This window comes from Alligator sinensis, unplaced genomic scaffold (genome assembly GCF_000455745.1).
Source record: "Alligator sinensis unplaced genomic scaffold, ASM45574v1 scaffold646_1, whole genome shotgun sequence".
Classification (NCBI taxonomy): Eukaryota; Metazoa; Chordata; order Crocodylia; family Alligatoridae; genus Alligator; species Alligator sinensis.
The window spans coordinates 155,240-172,700 of record NW_005842642.1 but is presented as its reverse complement, the minus strand read 5'-3'; positions in this window follow the sequence as shown (position 1 = coordinate 172,700).

The following is a 17,461-nucleotide window of genomic DNA, read 5'->3' as shown; positions in this document are numbered from 1 at the left end:
CAGAGGAATGAATCAGTTGACATATCCATGCCCTTTTACAACCTGCTAAATTTATAGAGTGATGGGATCTCTTCGTACAGTTCTATTAGACTGTAGGTCAGTAATATGTGAGCTAAGTATGAGTCACATCTCAGAATACCTCCCTTCTATGTAAGGTTACCTATTACAGTCTGAAAGGGTTTGTGTATATTGCAAAAGTGAAAATGTATTGTTCAGCACTGAGCAAATAAAGAAGTAAATAACAGGCTCTTTGAATAACACTCAAACACATTTTTTTACATAAATATTAGGAATAGAATCAAACTGTCAGATCCTCAGGTATAGTTCAGGTAAAAAAAGGTGGAAAGCAAAGTCTCCACTCATGCCTGACAGTCTCCTTTCTAAGTAACACACAATTTGGCAGAATGACAAATGCCACAGAATGAAGCCTTGTAAAATGATTTGTCATGATCTAGCATGAATTACATGGACATGCTATTACAAAACATTTTTACATTACCTCGGACAGTGACAGCCTATATATATGTGGGTTCCACTTTACTAATAATAAAATCCAGAATCAATTCCAGATTACTTATTAAAGTGGTTCTCAGAAGCTGCTGGTACTTTAAGCTTTGGTGAATTTTATACTGAGTTCCATTTGAAAAACCATTGACTTCTGAATGGGTACATTTACCCCAAAATGTTAGAAATTAATGACTTGGTACCTGTTCAGAATAGTTCTTTTCTCACAGTTATCTTTAGATCCTGGACTGTGGTATCTCTTATCAACTTCATATCATAGCAGTTATCATAGCAGCTATAGTAAATAAAAGAAAAAATACATATATTTGTAACATGGGATGGGAAGGGAACAGGAGGGGAGGATTCACATGGCTTGTCTTTGAGATTGGGATGGGGTCTTTGGGATTGTGTACTGACGGAGAGAGACCAGACCGACTGAGCATAGGCAGGTGCAAGTGACAAGGATTTGGGGGTGACCATGACCGTGCCCAGGGGAGACTCCCGGTGAGAGTCAGGACTGTCCAGTGAAAGTCCAGGGGTGGGGACTGGGGAGACTGGGTGGTTTACATGTGCCTCCTGCTGTAATACATTAGGAAAGACATTACAGGGGGTAAACTGGTATTTGACTCCCCCTACTGAAATCTGCAGGGAATGACACACAAGGCTTAACTCGCTCAAAAGCGCAGTTCATGCAAAGAAGAACTCCGTGTCGTGGAAATACAAATGCACCGCACCAAAAAAGCTGTGTTAAAATTTTCAGGCACTCTGCATTAACGCCCGTGTCATCTACACACACCCAGAAGGAACAATTTCTGCTCTCACTAGCCACATTGTAAACCACATTGTAACAGGGTAAATTAGGCCTATTCTCTCTGCTGACTAAGACTAGCCCCTCCAGCCAAGATTCTTCTAGGAACCTGCAGCATTGAACATTAATTCCATAAAAGAAATTGTTTAAAGAGAGGCCAAATCCATATTAAATGCATCTTCTTTTTGAGCATTGCTCATTGCAGTTTTCGTTGTTTTATACTCATGTGGAGATGCAGTTCAGACAGGTGTAACACAGGTACTAATCTTTAATTGGGTCAAATAACAATTAACTCTGACAGTTAAAAATAGGCTAATTGCTTCAGGCTCAATTTAACAAGAATTAGCCCTCATGTAGCAAACCATTCTTATTATAGCATGGGGAGTGTATGGGGAGCTATACTTTTTTGATAGCATAGTCAGAAACCATGATTTTTAACCATTTATGAAGAAGCATTAAGCATTCAGGGCCAAACTCTGCCCTTAGGTTGTTAATTCCCAAACAACGTTTTCTTCTTATAGTCTATGTTGAGATTTAGCTCAAAGCCCTTCCCATGGTCAGCACATCTAGCAGAGTCCTAGTCCTGGGATTTTACTGTAATTTTCCTGCTCCCCTATTCTGAAATGAAGCAATCGATGCAACCCTGAACAGTTTGCAGCTTCTCTCTTTCTACTAGCTGGTATGTTGGGAGTGTATGAAGCCAAGAAATTGCCCGTTTTCTCTCTTTCAAACCCTCCGTGTCCACTTAGGGAAAAGTAGATGAGAAGAGAAAGTATAGTGCATGCAGTTCCTGCTCTCCTTGAATTATGTATGAGGAATGACATGTCATGTCACCCCTTATTCCATTGTGTTGGTAGATTAAAGCCACTCAAAAACTAGCTATATGCATCTGTACAGCACTTGGTATATAGTGATTTTCGCTGAGGCCTGTGACCCTGAGTAGTCAAATATGCCAAACAATTACAGTGGGCCAAATTCTTCCATGGTATAACTTTTGATGTGAATGGGTCTGGAAAGAAGTGTGTGGGTAGCCCAGTATTTTCTTGGTGGGCTTTATCTACTCATTGTCCATTCTTGTTACTGTAGAGTCTGCTTGCTTTGTTAGCTCAGTTAAAGGAGGCTCTGTTCAGTCTTTGTATGTTGCTAATTGGAGTAAAAGGAATGTGAAGAATGAAAATATTTAACATAATCTTCTTGTGGACTTGAACATAAAAAGTTTGATGACAGGTATTTCCCAGTTTACTGCTTCCTTATGATCCTTACTGGAACTGCTCTGTCAAAACATTGATGGAATATATGTTACAAAATACTTGTGGCTACAAGAGCTGAAATGACCCAGTGAAAAAGAGGGTCATGTTCTTCTGGCTGATTGTACATCTGTTATGCAGAGGGATATTTTGCTGGTCTCTGGGAAAGCTTTATTTTCATTTCAGGACTATATTTTGGTACCATTACATTTTGGTAATAAAGTAGAAGGTTAATAATAACAAAGTCAGAAGAACAAAAACTCATGCTCGACCTGGAGAGAAGAATAGTTTTGTTCTTAGTGCTTGATACTAGAAGTCTGAAGTTTATCTAGCTATTTCAACATTTATACTCTGTTTATCTCACTCGTGTCAGAGATCTGGATTTTATTCCCATCCCTGTAACCTTAGACAAGTCACATCATCTCTCTGTACTTCTGTTTACTATCTAGTCCTTTGTCTTCCTTGTTCATTTAAATTTACATTCTGTTGGGCATGATTCAGATCATTTTGTGTTTGTCCAGTTCCTAGCACAGTGTGACATAAAGCTTAGCTGAGGCTTCAAGATGCTTCTGTATTCCAGTATGTCTCTTTGCCTCAATTTTCTCCACTACAAAATGGAGATATTAACTCACAGGTGTGTTATATGGCTTAGTTCATTAATGTTAGCAAAGTGCTTTCAGAATCTTAAATAGAAGATGTTAAAGGAAAGAAAGGTAGTGTGAGTTGACATCAAAAGTTTCTTGACTTTCCTGTTGCAGTGACCTACATATAACTCCTTTGCATCCTTTGTATACATAATCATGTTCGTTAAAAATCAGATTTGTTTGTTCTATCACACAGTTCAGTCTGCCTTGTTTCAATGCATAGTGATTTGAATAGCTTGCTCAGTGTTGTAACTACATGTTTTCAGATTTGTGCAGTCTTGACAGGAAAAAGAAGTAAGGTAGAAGCCATACATGCATTTTGCTTCAGGAATACTAGGAATTTTAACGATTTCCTGTGTAGTGTCTGAAGGTCCCACTTGTCCAGTCAGGAGTGACCCTGTATAAACAGCAGCAGGGTATCTTTGAAAGACTTGTAAGGTAAGAATAAGGAACTAACTAGTTATGTGACTTTAATGCTATGCCACAGAATTGGAACTTGAAAAGCCTAGAAAAATGAAAGAGCAGTTTGTAGTAAAACTCAGTTCTACTCACACTCGTACTAATAGAAAGTATTGAGAATCAGTCCAGCAGTCTAGCAGTAATACCACAGCATTGTCCCAAGGAGCCATTCAGTTCTTTGTTCTTCCAGGCCAGCCGGGTTGGGGAACCTTCCTCCATGCACAGCATAATATGAGGAACACAGAGAATATCATCTAGCAAAAGAAAGAACATGGGGCCACAGTTCATAAAGAGGCTAAAAAACAGTCTTGGGCAGGAACTTCCTACAGACATATGGGGAAAATTGAGAGGATTAATAAAGAGAGAAACCTTTCAGTATTTAACAAAGGTCTAGAATGAAAGCTCCATTTCCCAAGAAGTAGTTTTTTCCCCTAAGACTGGCTGTGTATGTAAGACCAATGATGTAAACATTCCACAGGAATGCTAGTGAATGGCTGAGTAAGCAAGGCAAAGGTTGGAGTGGGGTGGGTAGGAAGAATGTTTGATAGTGGACTTCTGTAGCTGCTGCAATGTGTTACTTTTTTATTTTCTACTATGGCTGCTTCAAAAACTTTTAGGCCTTTACTGATAAGAAATGCTTTCTGTTCCTAGAATCTTTTAGCCCTTCTTATGGCTTTATTGGCTCGATATAGTTTTCAGAAGCAATAGCTTAAATAGATTAAATACTCCCTGAAGGCTTTTTCAGTCAGGAAGTGTCCCATACTCTATTCTAGATTTCTGTGGCAGCAGGAAACTATTGTAGTGCACTTAGATGTGTAGGACAGGGGATTTAGAAATCTAATAGCCCTGAAGGGACGCTGAGTATGCTCAGATTCAGGAAGAAAAAAAGAAAACAGGATCCTGATAACTGAAGAGACATTCACTTTACTTTACCCAGGCAGGCAGGAAAGCGAGTGCTACATAAGCAAGATACTTCATTTGTGGTTGAATCCACAGATGAGCTATTGTAGAAAGTATTCTCCAAAATATGCTTATATGAGAGATGGGGCACATGGTACTGATTAGAATTTGTACCAGAAGGGCAGATTTATTACACAGAACTGTTCCAGCCAAAAGCTGTTAATGTGTTTTAGTGTCAGAAAGTCCCCATCAAGTGTTGTGTACTGCAAGTGCCCTTTATGGGAGTTGAGGGTACTATGTACCCTCTCACAAGGTGCTCAGCTCCTCTCTGGATTGGCCTAATATCACAGTTACAATAGTTCACAGATAGTGAACTAGAGACAATGTGTTCTTGTAATAGTCAAACATGCTGGAAAACAAAGGAGGAAGCATGCCTTACATTCCACTGAAGCCAGTGGTTTCAGCCCCTTTGTACATTTCAGATTACTTCCAGCCGTCTTTGGCAGGAGAATAACAACCCGTCTTTCAACCTCCAATGTCTGTTTTCATACATGAGCAGTGAGTTTGTGTCTCAGAGTAAGAGTGACAGACCCCTCCATTTCCATGCACTCCCTCCTACACCCTGCACCCTCTGTCAGTAACTCATCCTGCCTCATCATTCCAACTGATAGCTTAGTCATGGGAACAAAAATTGGTCCTACATTTTTGTTTCAAAATGAACTTCAGTGTAGTTTTAAATCATATTTTGAAGAGAAGGGAATTTTTTTTTTAATTCAGACCTCCCTTCCCTCCATACACCCTAATTCAATGCATATTTTTCTAAACAATATATTTCAGTCATATGGACATTTGCATTAGTCTACTGAAATGTACTGGACTGTATAATAAACATTAGAAGTTTTCTGAAACTCGTTTATCTTAAAATATAATCAGTAATTGAGTAAAACAAATATAATTTAGTGCTTGTTTTATATTTATTTATTTATTTATTTATTTTCAAAGACTCTTCCAACCACTAGCTAATACAAAAGACTTAATTCTCCAAAATGTTGAATGCTTTTCATTGAGGATTGTGAACACACACATATTTGCAGATCTATACCCACCAAGTGGCTTTCCCAAGGCAAAACAGAGAGTCAAAATCAGTGTCAAGAGTAGCATTCAGGAGCTTCTAGCATCCATAAATGCAGGTCCCGTCTAAACTGGTAATTAGTTTTGTAACTGATTAGAGCAGTAATAGAACTGTGCTGTTGGTGGCTGAAGGTGACATGATACATATTTATTGAATAGATTTCAAGACTACTTTATAATGCCCGAAGTCAGGTATATGCTACCATTTTAATTGGTTTTAAAATCAGGTTAGCTAAGTCATTTTTGAAGTGGTTAGTAAATCCCCAGCATAGACAAGCCAACAGAATGGAGCCCTGTTAATGTTTTTTTAACCAATATATATATATATATATTAAAAAGTTTAATAATTTTCAGTATGTATTGAGTTTGACAATTACAACATTCGAACCTGTAATTATCTGCCTGCCTATTTTCTGTTTCTCTACCTCTCCCTTTATTCTAGTATCTAAATTGGTAGAAAATTGAGTTTCCACAGCTTGGCTTTATTTCATTAGCTGTTTTTCTACACCAGGAAAGAATAGCAACATCAATAGTTTTAGACCATACAGGCAGCACTCTACCAACAGTACAACTTTTTTTTCAAATGCCAATAGTGTATGATTGAATTAATGTTAGTAGATGGATGCACAGATGGATGATGGAAGATGCTCACAGGCTTCTTAACTAGTGCTGTTTATCATGCTTACCATGAGTCTGTATCCTGTGACTGTTGTGCATATGAAAGCCCCATGAATGTTAGACTGTGCCATGTCTGTACCTCGCATATAAAATTACAGGTTTTTTAATTGTTCAATTTCACACATGCCCTGGCAAATGTGTATGATTATATTTTAAAAAACACTGTTTTACTAATGTTAGTGTATTTTCCCAAAGGAAGTGTGAGGGGCCCTCCCAACATGAATTGCTAATTAGTTTCCTCTTCAGACTTCACAAAGAACTCATTAAACACCAAATTACTTCCCTAAACAATGAAAGAACACCAGTTTCTTTTTGGCCTAAATGTCCAAGTTATTACAAGTAACAACTTCCTCGATTGATGGATACATTCACAGGAAGAAGAAATCAACACTAAAGTTGTTTTTGTGTCGTCTGCGGTCAAGGAAAACATCTGAAATATTTCTTAAACGTTGAAAAACACCATTTATTTTTCATGCTCAGATACCTTAAAAACAGCAACATGGAATTTTACCAAATGTCTATGAACTCTTTTTACCTTTAGGCTGAGACTAAGAGCATAAGACACATCAACTTAATGTGTCATTATTTTTTGTTGTTGTTCAGTGCTCTAAATGCTTGAGAACAGGAGGTTAAAATTAAAGTGCCTCCTCCGCTATAACAACAGCATCACTCAAAAGCCTCATAATGTGTGTAAGTGTGTGCATATGTGAGAGAGTGCAGAAGGGAGAAAATTAAGAAGATATCTTGGAAAGATGAAACAAGGCTAACGTTTTAGCAAATAATGTAAAAGATAAACATTATGGGAAAATGGATTTTAGGGAAAACAGCATCACTGAGAAAGACGGGAAATTCGACTAACAAGAAATAAAACAAACTGAAGAAAGAGAAAAGGGAGAGGGAAGGAAGAGTTAAAACAGCTCTTTCATCTGTGTTTCATAATAATTCACTGCCCATGTATATTAAATATCCCATACTCAGTGGAAGTTTGCCGGAGCAAAGACTAGGTAATCACCGAATTTAGTTTCAGTCAGGCAAGGACCTGAGCACCTTGTAGATCTGAGTTCTTGAAAGGTCTGATTCTAAAACTGTATGCTAAAAAGGCACAAAAACTGCCCTGTGTAACCTGCACTAGACTGTCTCCTGACAAGGGCAAAGAAAAGCCAGTGCTCATTTAACAGGAGAGTGACTGGAGAATTCTGGCAGAAAACACTGTGGTTATATGTGGTTAGGTTAGGGAACAAGGAAGGCAAATGCCACAAAAGAATGTGCCCATAATAGGGAAAAACTAGGTAGAGATTGAGAATAAGACCAGTATCACAAGCATGAAGGACAACAAAGTGTATCAATCATGGCCACAGCTAGGAGCTAGCAACAGTCTGGGAGGTTCCAGGGAGGTTTCAGTACAAGTCTGGTTTAGCTGGAATCAACAGAAACATTGTTAATGACAAGGAAACAGTGATTACTATTCTACTTTCCTTGGGCAAGTAGAGGCTCACCTCTGTCCTGTATCTTTGGTAACCCTGACTCATACAACTTGACTGGAGCTACAAAATGGAAATCAGTCTCCTACCACTGTTCCTGTATATCACACATTCACAACACTGACGTGCATATTTGCATACTGGCCATTACACATTTATTGGAAGGCAAAACAAGAAATGATATTGCGGCCATGTTAGAACATGCAAGGTGTGGTTCTGGCTACACCTTATTCTTCAGTCAGGTCCATTCTGGAGTGCCAGTTGATGGATGAACAAAGGTTTTGCTTTGTGATGGCAAGATATGAGTGTGCACAGGAAGACTGTTAGAGCATTTCCATTTTCTTTGGATTACACTACATTTGAAACTATACCTTATGGCTTTTCTTTCCCATGTGGTGTAGAGCAGAATCTGGGTCCCACTAGATATATTTTAATGTACTTAATTGCTCTTAGGTGACAACACATAACCCACTCATCTGGCATGTTGTTGAATCTTCTTATATTAACCTATCTGAGAGGAAAAATAGTAAAAAAATTGCTCTGTTTGACACATACATGGGGAATGTTGGTCTGCAACCCGGGTCAACATAAATCTGCAAAATTCCTGTTGGATTATTGCTAATAGTGTCTTCAGCAATATACCATGCCTGTTATCTGGTTAGATTAATTATTTTTGTGTCATTTCAAGGCATTCCAGTACATTAAGCTTAAAGTTGACATTAATTTGTATGCAGGTTCTGATATAATGTTACCATAACCTCTCCATTCCATATGGCAGTATCATACCCTCCCACTAGCATTCTCACTCTTCAGCTTCCCAGGGTATTCTTCATATACTCTTCCCAGTGAAACCTATGAGATATCTGCATGATTATTGGTGTTATTGGTACTATCTTCCTTTTCAAAGCTCATTTATTCCATGAATTCTAGTAATGTTAACCCTCATAAAAAAGTAAGTAAAAATAGACTATATTTCAGGGTCCAAGTGCATCACTTTGTTGCAGTGGTATAAATCTAAAGATCTTTGGCTTCAGGATTTTAAACAGTGCAATAAATCAGAATCTGACCTTAAGAAAATTCTGTTATTGTTTTTTTCTACTAGATTATTTTTTTATTAAAACCTGCTCGTGTTTGGAGTTATAAGTAGGTAGGTAGTCCCTCCACTAAGGCCACCTCCACACATGCAGGCATGTGCACTTGCAGCAGCTCAAATAGCAGCGGCAAATTTGTGTAAAAGATTTGTGCCTCAGCGCACATGCCTGAACATGCACTTTGGTGTGGGACAAATTGTGCCACTTGGGGCAAATTGACCCTGTCCAGCTCCCCCAGGATCTTCAGCCAGGGGGAGCTAGAGGCTGGGGCTAGCACCTGTGCTACCCCAGCAGTATAAAAAGCTGCCCTGGCAAGCAGCTCAGGGCTAGTTGCCTTCAGGAGTTTTGGAGGCCCAGCCAGTTGGTTTCTGGGGACACTAGCCCCGTGTGCCAGCTGCACTGCTGAAGCAGCCCTAACCAAGAGTGGCCCCTGCACCCTCTACCCACTGCAACAGTCTGGCAGTGGGGGCTGCTGCCACCTGCGACAGCATGCGGCCCAATGGCTGCATGCCTGCCAGACCAGGACGGGGACTGCATGGCCGCCTGGGCTGTGGTATGGACACTAGTGCAGCGTCACCTGCACTTCTGAGCCAGCTGCCAGTGGGCCGTGGCTGCACAATTGGCCTTCGTGAGGAACTGCTGTCATGTCTTCTGGTGCCTCTACCCTGCCATCTGGGTAGTTATAGCCCAAAAGATGTGCTTGTTGTGGTGCCCTGCTTTGAACTGTCAAAGCGTGTCCTCCTGGCCCCAGATGGTCAGGTCAGCCACCTTGTTTGCCCTCCAGCTGGGTCTCCAGTGCTGGCCTTGGGCAGGCTTCTCTGCCCGAGTCTCACCACTTGTCTCACCAGCAGGGATCCTGGTGTTCCCTGTTTAAAAATTGCAAATTCTGTAATTAAAAAACCTGAATTCTCTCATTAATATACCCAAAATCCGCATTCTTCTTCAATTAAAATGAAACGTCATTGTATTTAGAGAGATCAGTTGGGCAATGTTGTATTGATATATTTAAAATTTTAAAGCAATTTGGAAGCCTCTATCATCATAATAAAATGAATTCTAAATATCTATACACTTTGGCCTTTGCTTTTGGCTAAGTATGTAGGTGGGGGGTGTGGGGTTTATGTGTAGGGGTTTGTGGGTGTGGAGGGATTATGTGGGTGGGGGGGACTGTGTGGGAGTAGGAGGGACTTCTTGGGCGGGGTGGGTCTTGGGTCCCCCACCTGTCCCCCCACGCAGTGCACAGCACCCCTGCAACAGCCACAGCCTCTATGTACTCAGGGCCTGCTGCTGGCAGTCCCCCTGTAGTGCAGTGCAGCCTTGGCCACCCAGCGCTCCCTGTGCCAAATGTTGCAGGCCTAGTGCAGCCTGGCCCACGGGTGTGCACCTTTGGGCAGACCCGGGCCACTTTTGCTGTTACCCAGGGTCCCGGCACTGCACACAGGGACTGTGCATCAGGCCTGCCTGGATCCTGCCTCCAAGTGCCCTGTGCACTGTTGGGCTGGGCCAGCTACACAGAAGCAGGACCTGGCCTGGCCTGATGTATGGCCCCTGCATGCAGTGCTGGGAACCCAGATGAAGCAAAAGTGGCCCTGTCCTGCCTGAAGGTGCACCCCCCTGGGTCAGGCCATACCGGGCCCGCAACATGTGGCACAGGCAGTGTTGGGTCTCAGGCAGCCAAGGCTGCGCCATGCTGCAGTGGGGGGGCTCTACCAGCAGCAGGCCCTGAGCGCCTAACAGCTACTGCTGCTGTGGGGGGGCTGTGCACCATGCTGGGGGGTTGGCAGGGGACTTACCCCTCCTGAGCAGTCCCCCCACCCCCACACAGTCCCCCATACACAATCTCCCCCATGTTCCTACTTACCTGGGACAGCGCCTGGGTCTGGGTCATGCTGCAGCCTTGCCCAACTCCTATTTGGGGCAGCATGCTGGGGCAGCAGGGGAAGAGGGCAGCCATAGAGACACTTTGGCTGGGTGCCAGAGCATCTCCTTGGAGGACTCAGCCTCCAGTAGCTTCAGGGCATGCTCCAGGAGCACACCCTGCACCTTTTTTTTTCCTGTGGGGTTTTTTTTTTCGATACCAGGATTTCCCAGTATCGAATTTAGAGTCCATACGGCAAATATGCAGTGTGGGGTACATTTTTTTGTTCCCAGTCTGCCTCTTGAGGCATCTCAAACTGCTTTGAGATGCTACAACAGGCACATGAGCGCTCGTCTGAACGCGCCCTAAAAGGCCAAAATGAAACCCTTTCTCCTGCTGACTTTGGCTGCAGTTGACCCTGCTTTAGTTCACTAAATACTCACCTGTTAGAGAGCTGCTACAGTGCTTCTACTTTCAGGGACTTGAGACCTTACTATGCAAGTAAGTTATTGTTCAAAGGAACAGATTTGCAAATCAGCTTACTCAGAACAGCTGTCAGTTTTGTAGCAAGGGCAAATGTCATTCCACTGCTCCTAGAAGAACTGACCACCCATTGCAGTGAAGTCATGCCAATCACTGAGGCAGTCAAAGGAGAGAGACAGTGTTAAACCTCGGTCCTGCAAGTGCAAACACAGGTTCTTCAAATCATTCCGCAGCTCCTGTTGATGCATCTGAGATCTCAGTGTACTTTATCTTTTGGGGTTTTTTAAATTAATGATAGGTATACAGCCAAATTTCAGAGACCATAAATAAAAATAGTACAGTATTTGTATACAACTGGCATTTATGCAATGCCCTAAAGTCTTTCATATGCACACTTGGTCTGCTTTTCTGAGAATGTGTTCTGGTTGCAAACTTAAAAAATATCCATCTGAATGGAGATTTGGGGAATAAGGGTAGAATTTGCAAAAGCACCTGAGGGGTTTAGCTTAATGCCCATCTTCAAATAAGTTAAGGCCAGAAAAGGGCTTAGGTGTCAAAACGTAACTTAGAGACTAAGTGCAGACAGTCAAAAAGCCCAAGGCTTAATTGGTTTAGTCTTTGCAGGTTAGTCTAAGATTAAACCAATAAGCAAAGGAGCAGACAATCACTTTTGATTGAGGAAATGCATTCAAGCCAGAAGCTGGGGGGTGCTAGAGCAAGCCTGCCAGCCACTGCCAAAGGGAAGGGAAGTGAAAGCCCTCTAAGACTTTCCCCACCACTTCCTGCTGGAGTGGAGGGTGCATGGTCAGGCCCTAGCCCATGCTTTGCCTGGGGTGGAGGAGGGGTGCTGCCAAACTGAGGAGTGGTGGGTGGGGAAAAAGGTAGTGACATTGAATTCATAAAAGCTTGAACAAGAATAATTCTTTCTCTGAAGAACTATAAATATATCATGGACTGTGTGTTCGCTTCCTCTTACTGCTGTCCCTGCAGTCTCTGGGATTTGCAGTCCACAATTACAGCAGCAGGACTCTGTAGGGTTGCTCATCACTTCCTCTTCCTGCTTCCAGGTGCCTCTGGGATTTGTAGTCTATAGTCACATCCAGCACTAAGTAAGCCAGTAGGGCAGGGCAGCTCTGTACTCGGGGGGAACGTGAGCTTAACCCCTCTCCCTAGCCCCAGAGCCCAGCTAGGGTTTGAATGTGGAAGGCCAGTGAGCTAGCACTCACTGCTCTGGCTAGGGAGCAGTGGGGTGGGGCCAGCCCTGCTTTCTGGAGCAGACAGCACAACCCAGCCCAGGGCTGCAAAGCATGCTGGGATGCTGTGGGACTATAACTTGAACCAGGAAGGGGTCTGGGACAAAAGTTTCATAAACCAGTTTGACCTAAATCAGTTAAGTCTGATACTGCATTCAACCAGGTTTATCTTAGCCATTTTGAAACTGGTTTATGTGCACTAAACTTCTGTTCTGTTACAAGTTTAAACCAGTTTCTGATCGCTTAAACCAGTTTATGTGTAACTTATGTCCCTAGCCAGGGAGACCAAGTCCAAAATTGCAGTCCAAAAAACCCCTGCTCAGCTGCTGCCTAATTTCATTAGATGCCTTCCTTTTGAAAGGTCCTAGGTGCCAAAAATTCTGCCTTGTGGGCATAGCTAGAACCATCCCCAGCTGAGCAGTGGGATACCCAACTCTCACATAAACCTCATTTGGATCCAGAAGCCAAGTAGAGTGACACTTAAGTTCTCTGAGGGGCCTTTTCAGTTTTGGCATGTTCATTGGTACTGCCCAAATGTTATATAGTAGTCTACTGGTTAGAATGGAATATTTCAACCCATGGGTTGGGACTCAAGAATGGGTCACAAGACTATATGAAAGTGTTGTGAACAAACTTTAAAAAATGGATCAACAAATTTAAAAAATAGATTCTCTTTTAAAGGAGAAAAACTTGGGAAATGGTGGCTTTTCCTTTGCAGGCTGGCAAAGTTCCCCCTGGTCAGCCCTGTGGAAAGGAAGGGCTGCTCTAGTGTCCCCTCCCCCAGCTCCTAGCCTGAGTCACTGCTGGCATGTGCCAGCATTTTTTCAGTCCAAAGGGGATGTCTGTGCAGTTACTAAGTGATTTAGCCTAGCCAGGTTAGACTAACCTGCAAAGATTGAATTAATTCAGGCTCAGGGTTTTTGAATGTCTGTTCCTAGCCTGGGAGCCTGGATGCAGGGGGCAGCAGGTCAGGAATGAGGGGCAATGGGTTGGGACTGGCCAATGTTTACAAATAGGTCCTGGTACAAAAAATGTTAAGAACCATTAGGTTAGAGTACCCACCAGGACATAGGAGACCAGGATTTGATTCCCTTCTCACCCAAGGGGATTCATTCTCATGTCTCTCACAATAGTGCTCAAACCACCGGGCTATAGACTAGTTTGCAGGATGGGGGGCCCTCCCACTCCTGTTGAAACTGTGCCAGTATGCCTAAAGGGATTCAAGATTCATGGGGCCAAAAGGATAGCCAGCAAGAGAAGCCTGACTTTGTATCCCAAGGGGAGCCCTGGCTTCTGGGCCCTGCTTTCTGAACCATTTCTGTGTTTTATCCAATGGCTATATAATGCAAAACACATAAGTCAAGAAGCTTGGACCAGGATCCAGAGCTCCCTTCTGCCAGCTGAGTGTCCTAGCCACTGAGCTGCAAAGTTATACTCCCTCTTGTCTGTTCTCCTTTTGGCTCCACAAATCTTGGATTCCTTTTTTGCATAGTGGTTCAACCTCAACAGGAAGAATGAAAGGTGCACCCCCAAATATTAACCTTTGATTAGAACATTTCATAGAGATAAGGGATGTGGTTCTGAATTCTTTCTGATTCTCAACCAGCATGCCATAGCATTCTAGGGTGCCTTGAGAGCATTTCAAGGGTGCCATGTGGTGCCCTGCAATGTTAGCACTATTAGGTGTGAAAACGTGATTCACAAGATAAACCCAGAGATTTCAAATAGGAATCTGTAGCATTAAAAATACCACAACAGGGCAGAATGTTTTTGAGTTATTTGCAACAAAATTGCTCTATTATTTTTCCTGTAGAGTACTCAAAAATATTTGAAAAATAAGAGCTGGAATATTTTGAGAGGTGCCTTGAATCTGTCCAGAGTGACTTGAGTCTAAAAAGATTGAAGACCACCGCATTGGACTAGTATATAAACTAGGGGCAGCACCACCATCACTGTCATTTTGAAAAGGATGAGCCCTGCTGAGTTCCTTCAATTAATATTTTGTTTCAGAAGTGCATTTTAGGATCTGGATTCTGATTAAAGCACTTTCATTGCAGTCCTGACTTAGGTGCTTGAGCATTATAGAAAGATGAAATTTCAGATGAACTCATGTGCTTAGTGCTTTTTATTAGCTATCTCCTACTATACAGATTTTTGAATCATCCGATTTCCCCCATCTACTGGATAAGAATCATAGGGTATTTTTAAACATGCTCGGGGTGGGGGGGCTTTAATTAGACCAACTCTGAGAGCTGATCTAATTAAAGTGCCCAAAGTATCTCGTGTATCAGTGTTCCCATGCTTCAAAATGGTAGTGGGGGCACTATCTAAAGCTCATCAAATAAGCTTTAATTAAAGCAAGCCTGGCACCATTTCGAAGCACGGGGACGTTGATACACAAGATGTTGGAGGCGGCTGGAGCACAATGATTACCACTCTCTAGCAGACTCAGTTAATCAAGTCTGCTCCGACATGCTGTGCTTGTGTATATGCACCCGCAGGCATCTAACTCTGGGATTTGGATTTCACTTTGGAAGCTAGGCACCTAAAGGCACCTAGGGCCTTCTTTGGAATGGCTTTTAGTCGTGGCCCGTGTCTTGTTGCTTACACTAATGGAGTTGCCCAAGAATATGGAACCTTGATACACAAACCTGGAGGTAGCAGTCTGAGGGCACCTGCACACAAACAAAGAGCTATTCTAGGAAGGAATTGTCCTTGATTAGAACTGATTTTCAAACTGCTGCAGATTTACTTGAAGTCAAGGAGCTGCATCTTTTTGTAACATTATTTTTTTCTTGGGGTAACTAGAGTTTTCCCAGGATATCTCATTCACATGTCTATGGACTTAGGATCTTAAATAAATTAGACACTTCAGAGAAGGCGTGCAGGCACAAGTCACTAAAGTGTTTTGAAAATATTATCCCAAATTTTACTGTGGTTCATGGGCACTGGTACCGGTACTGACAATCACCTTAGTTTTATGTTTAATCAATATTTTTACAGTAGCATTAGATTTTGTTTAAATTAAATTGATTACTGTTTTCGTACAAATGCAAAACTGTGATGTGGTATGCATTCTTAAATATAGATAAGCATTAGATCTCATAGTCACATTAATAAATTACATTTTTATATAGTCTTTCCCTTCCAGAAGACAGGAATAAATACATATGTACACTAACTATTCCAAGTCTAAAATCCCAAATCTTTTCAAATCATCCTCTACATTTTTCTGTAATTTAATACAAATTGTGCTTGGCTGCCCTGGCAAAACCCAGTAACATTATGGAATGTTTGGCCAAATTTATCTTCAGTGAAATTCACTGGAGCTCATTTGGAGATTAATGTAGTCCATGTCATGTACTATGAGACTTATTTAGTCACTTGACATAAGTTGCTGAGTTCTAGAGGTCACTCTGCCATCAGGAGAAAGCTGGAACTCTAGGGGTTACTTAAAGTCTAGGAGCCTGAAAGACTATATAGGAGGGTTGGCCAAACTTACCAACCCTTTTAGCTGCAAACCAAAATCTTGATACGACCAAGACCCCAGGATCCATAATCAGTATGCTGATTCCAGCTCAAACAATAACTTCTTGTCATGCCGCGAGTCAGCGTGATGAATATGGCTCCACCCCAAGGTCGGGGTTCCCCCAACTTTCCTGCCATGACTTGATGGTATATGTAAAGAAGGAGGGGGTTCATTGGGATCTTTCCTCCCCTCTTGTCCCGTAGGTGGGGTACTCATGGGTGTGCTGCGGTGTTCCTCGGGGTTCCGCCTCCCCTGCACCCCATCCACATGCCAACCGCCCGGGTACGCAGGTCAGCGTCCTGAGGTGATGTCTACTCCTTGACCATGGGGTCCACTGCTGATGGTAATGCTCCAGCTCATCGTCCGGATGAAGTTTGCTCTGACAGCCCCGATCCCCCTAGCCACAGGGGTCTGAGCCTCCCTGAAAGGAACGCCTGCCTGAAATTCTTTAATGTGGAGAAGCTGGGAACAGTCTGTCCCCAGCTTGATGCCAGCCACTGCTCCCACTCAGCTGCCGCGGGACAGTGCCAGTGGAGTCTCTGCTGCTGGAACCTGGAGCTCCCCACCGGCCAGTGCACTTCCAGCCATCTCTCTGTCCCCTGCTGGCTTCTTGCAGGGTTTTTAAATTCCCCGCGATGGTGGCATCAGCTGCTGCAATCAGCCAGCCACTGCCCCACCTGGGAAGCAGCCTCTTAAAGAGCCAGCAGAATGCCGGCTCGTGCGGCTCTTGCTCTGCCCCAGCCCGTCTGGGAGGTAAGTTTCCCAGGGTGCAGGGGGCTCTCTTTCTCCCTTCAGGAACTCCGGGGGTTGACCCCAGCATTCCCAGCGCCTGTGGGGACCTCTCACCACCACACTTGCTAAACAATTTATTAGCATAAATAAAAAAAATTACGATCTGAAAAAAATCAAAAATTCTAATATAATAAAAGGCTTAATTTGTGTGTGTGTGTGTCTGTCTGTAATGCTTCTGGCCAACTGCACGTGTGTCGCAGAGAGGGCAGGCGGCTATTGGATTGGCGGCCCGGGCTGCACAGGCCCAAGTTTGCACTGCTGCCATGGAAGTTTGGCAGTAGGGAGCACACCTGGGCCACCCAAGCAGCAAGGCTTCCCCATGCCTCCCTGCCTGAGGGTGAAGTGGGGAATCATGGTGGTGGCGCCCCCCTGCCTGGACACTCTCCAGAACAGCCAGCAGGGAAGGGGAGGCGGCAGGAAGGGAGGGGAGTGGGGAGGCAGGCACACCCGGAACGGCAGTGGGAGGAGTGGGGTCGGACCCAATGCAATGGGGGGAAGAGGGGGAGTGGGACTGGACCTGAAGCAGTGTGGGGAAGGCGGGGAGTGGGTCCGGACTGAAGTGGCGGTGGGGTGGAGCGGGGTTGGACCCAAAGTGGCGGTGGG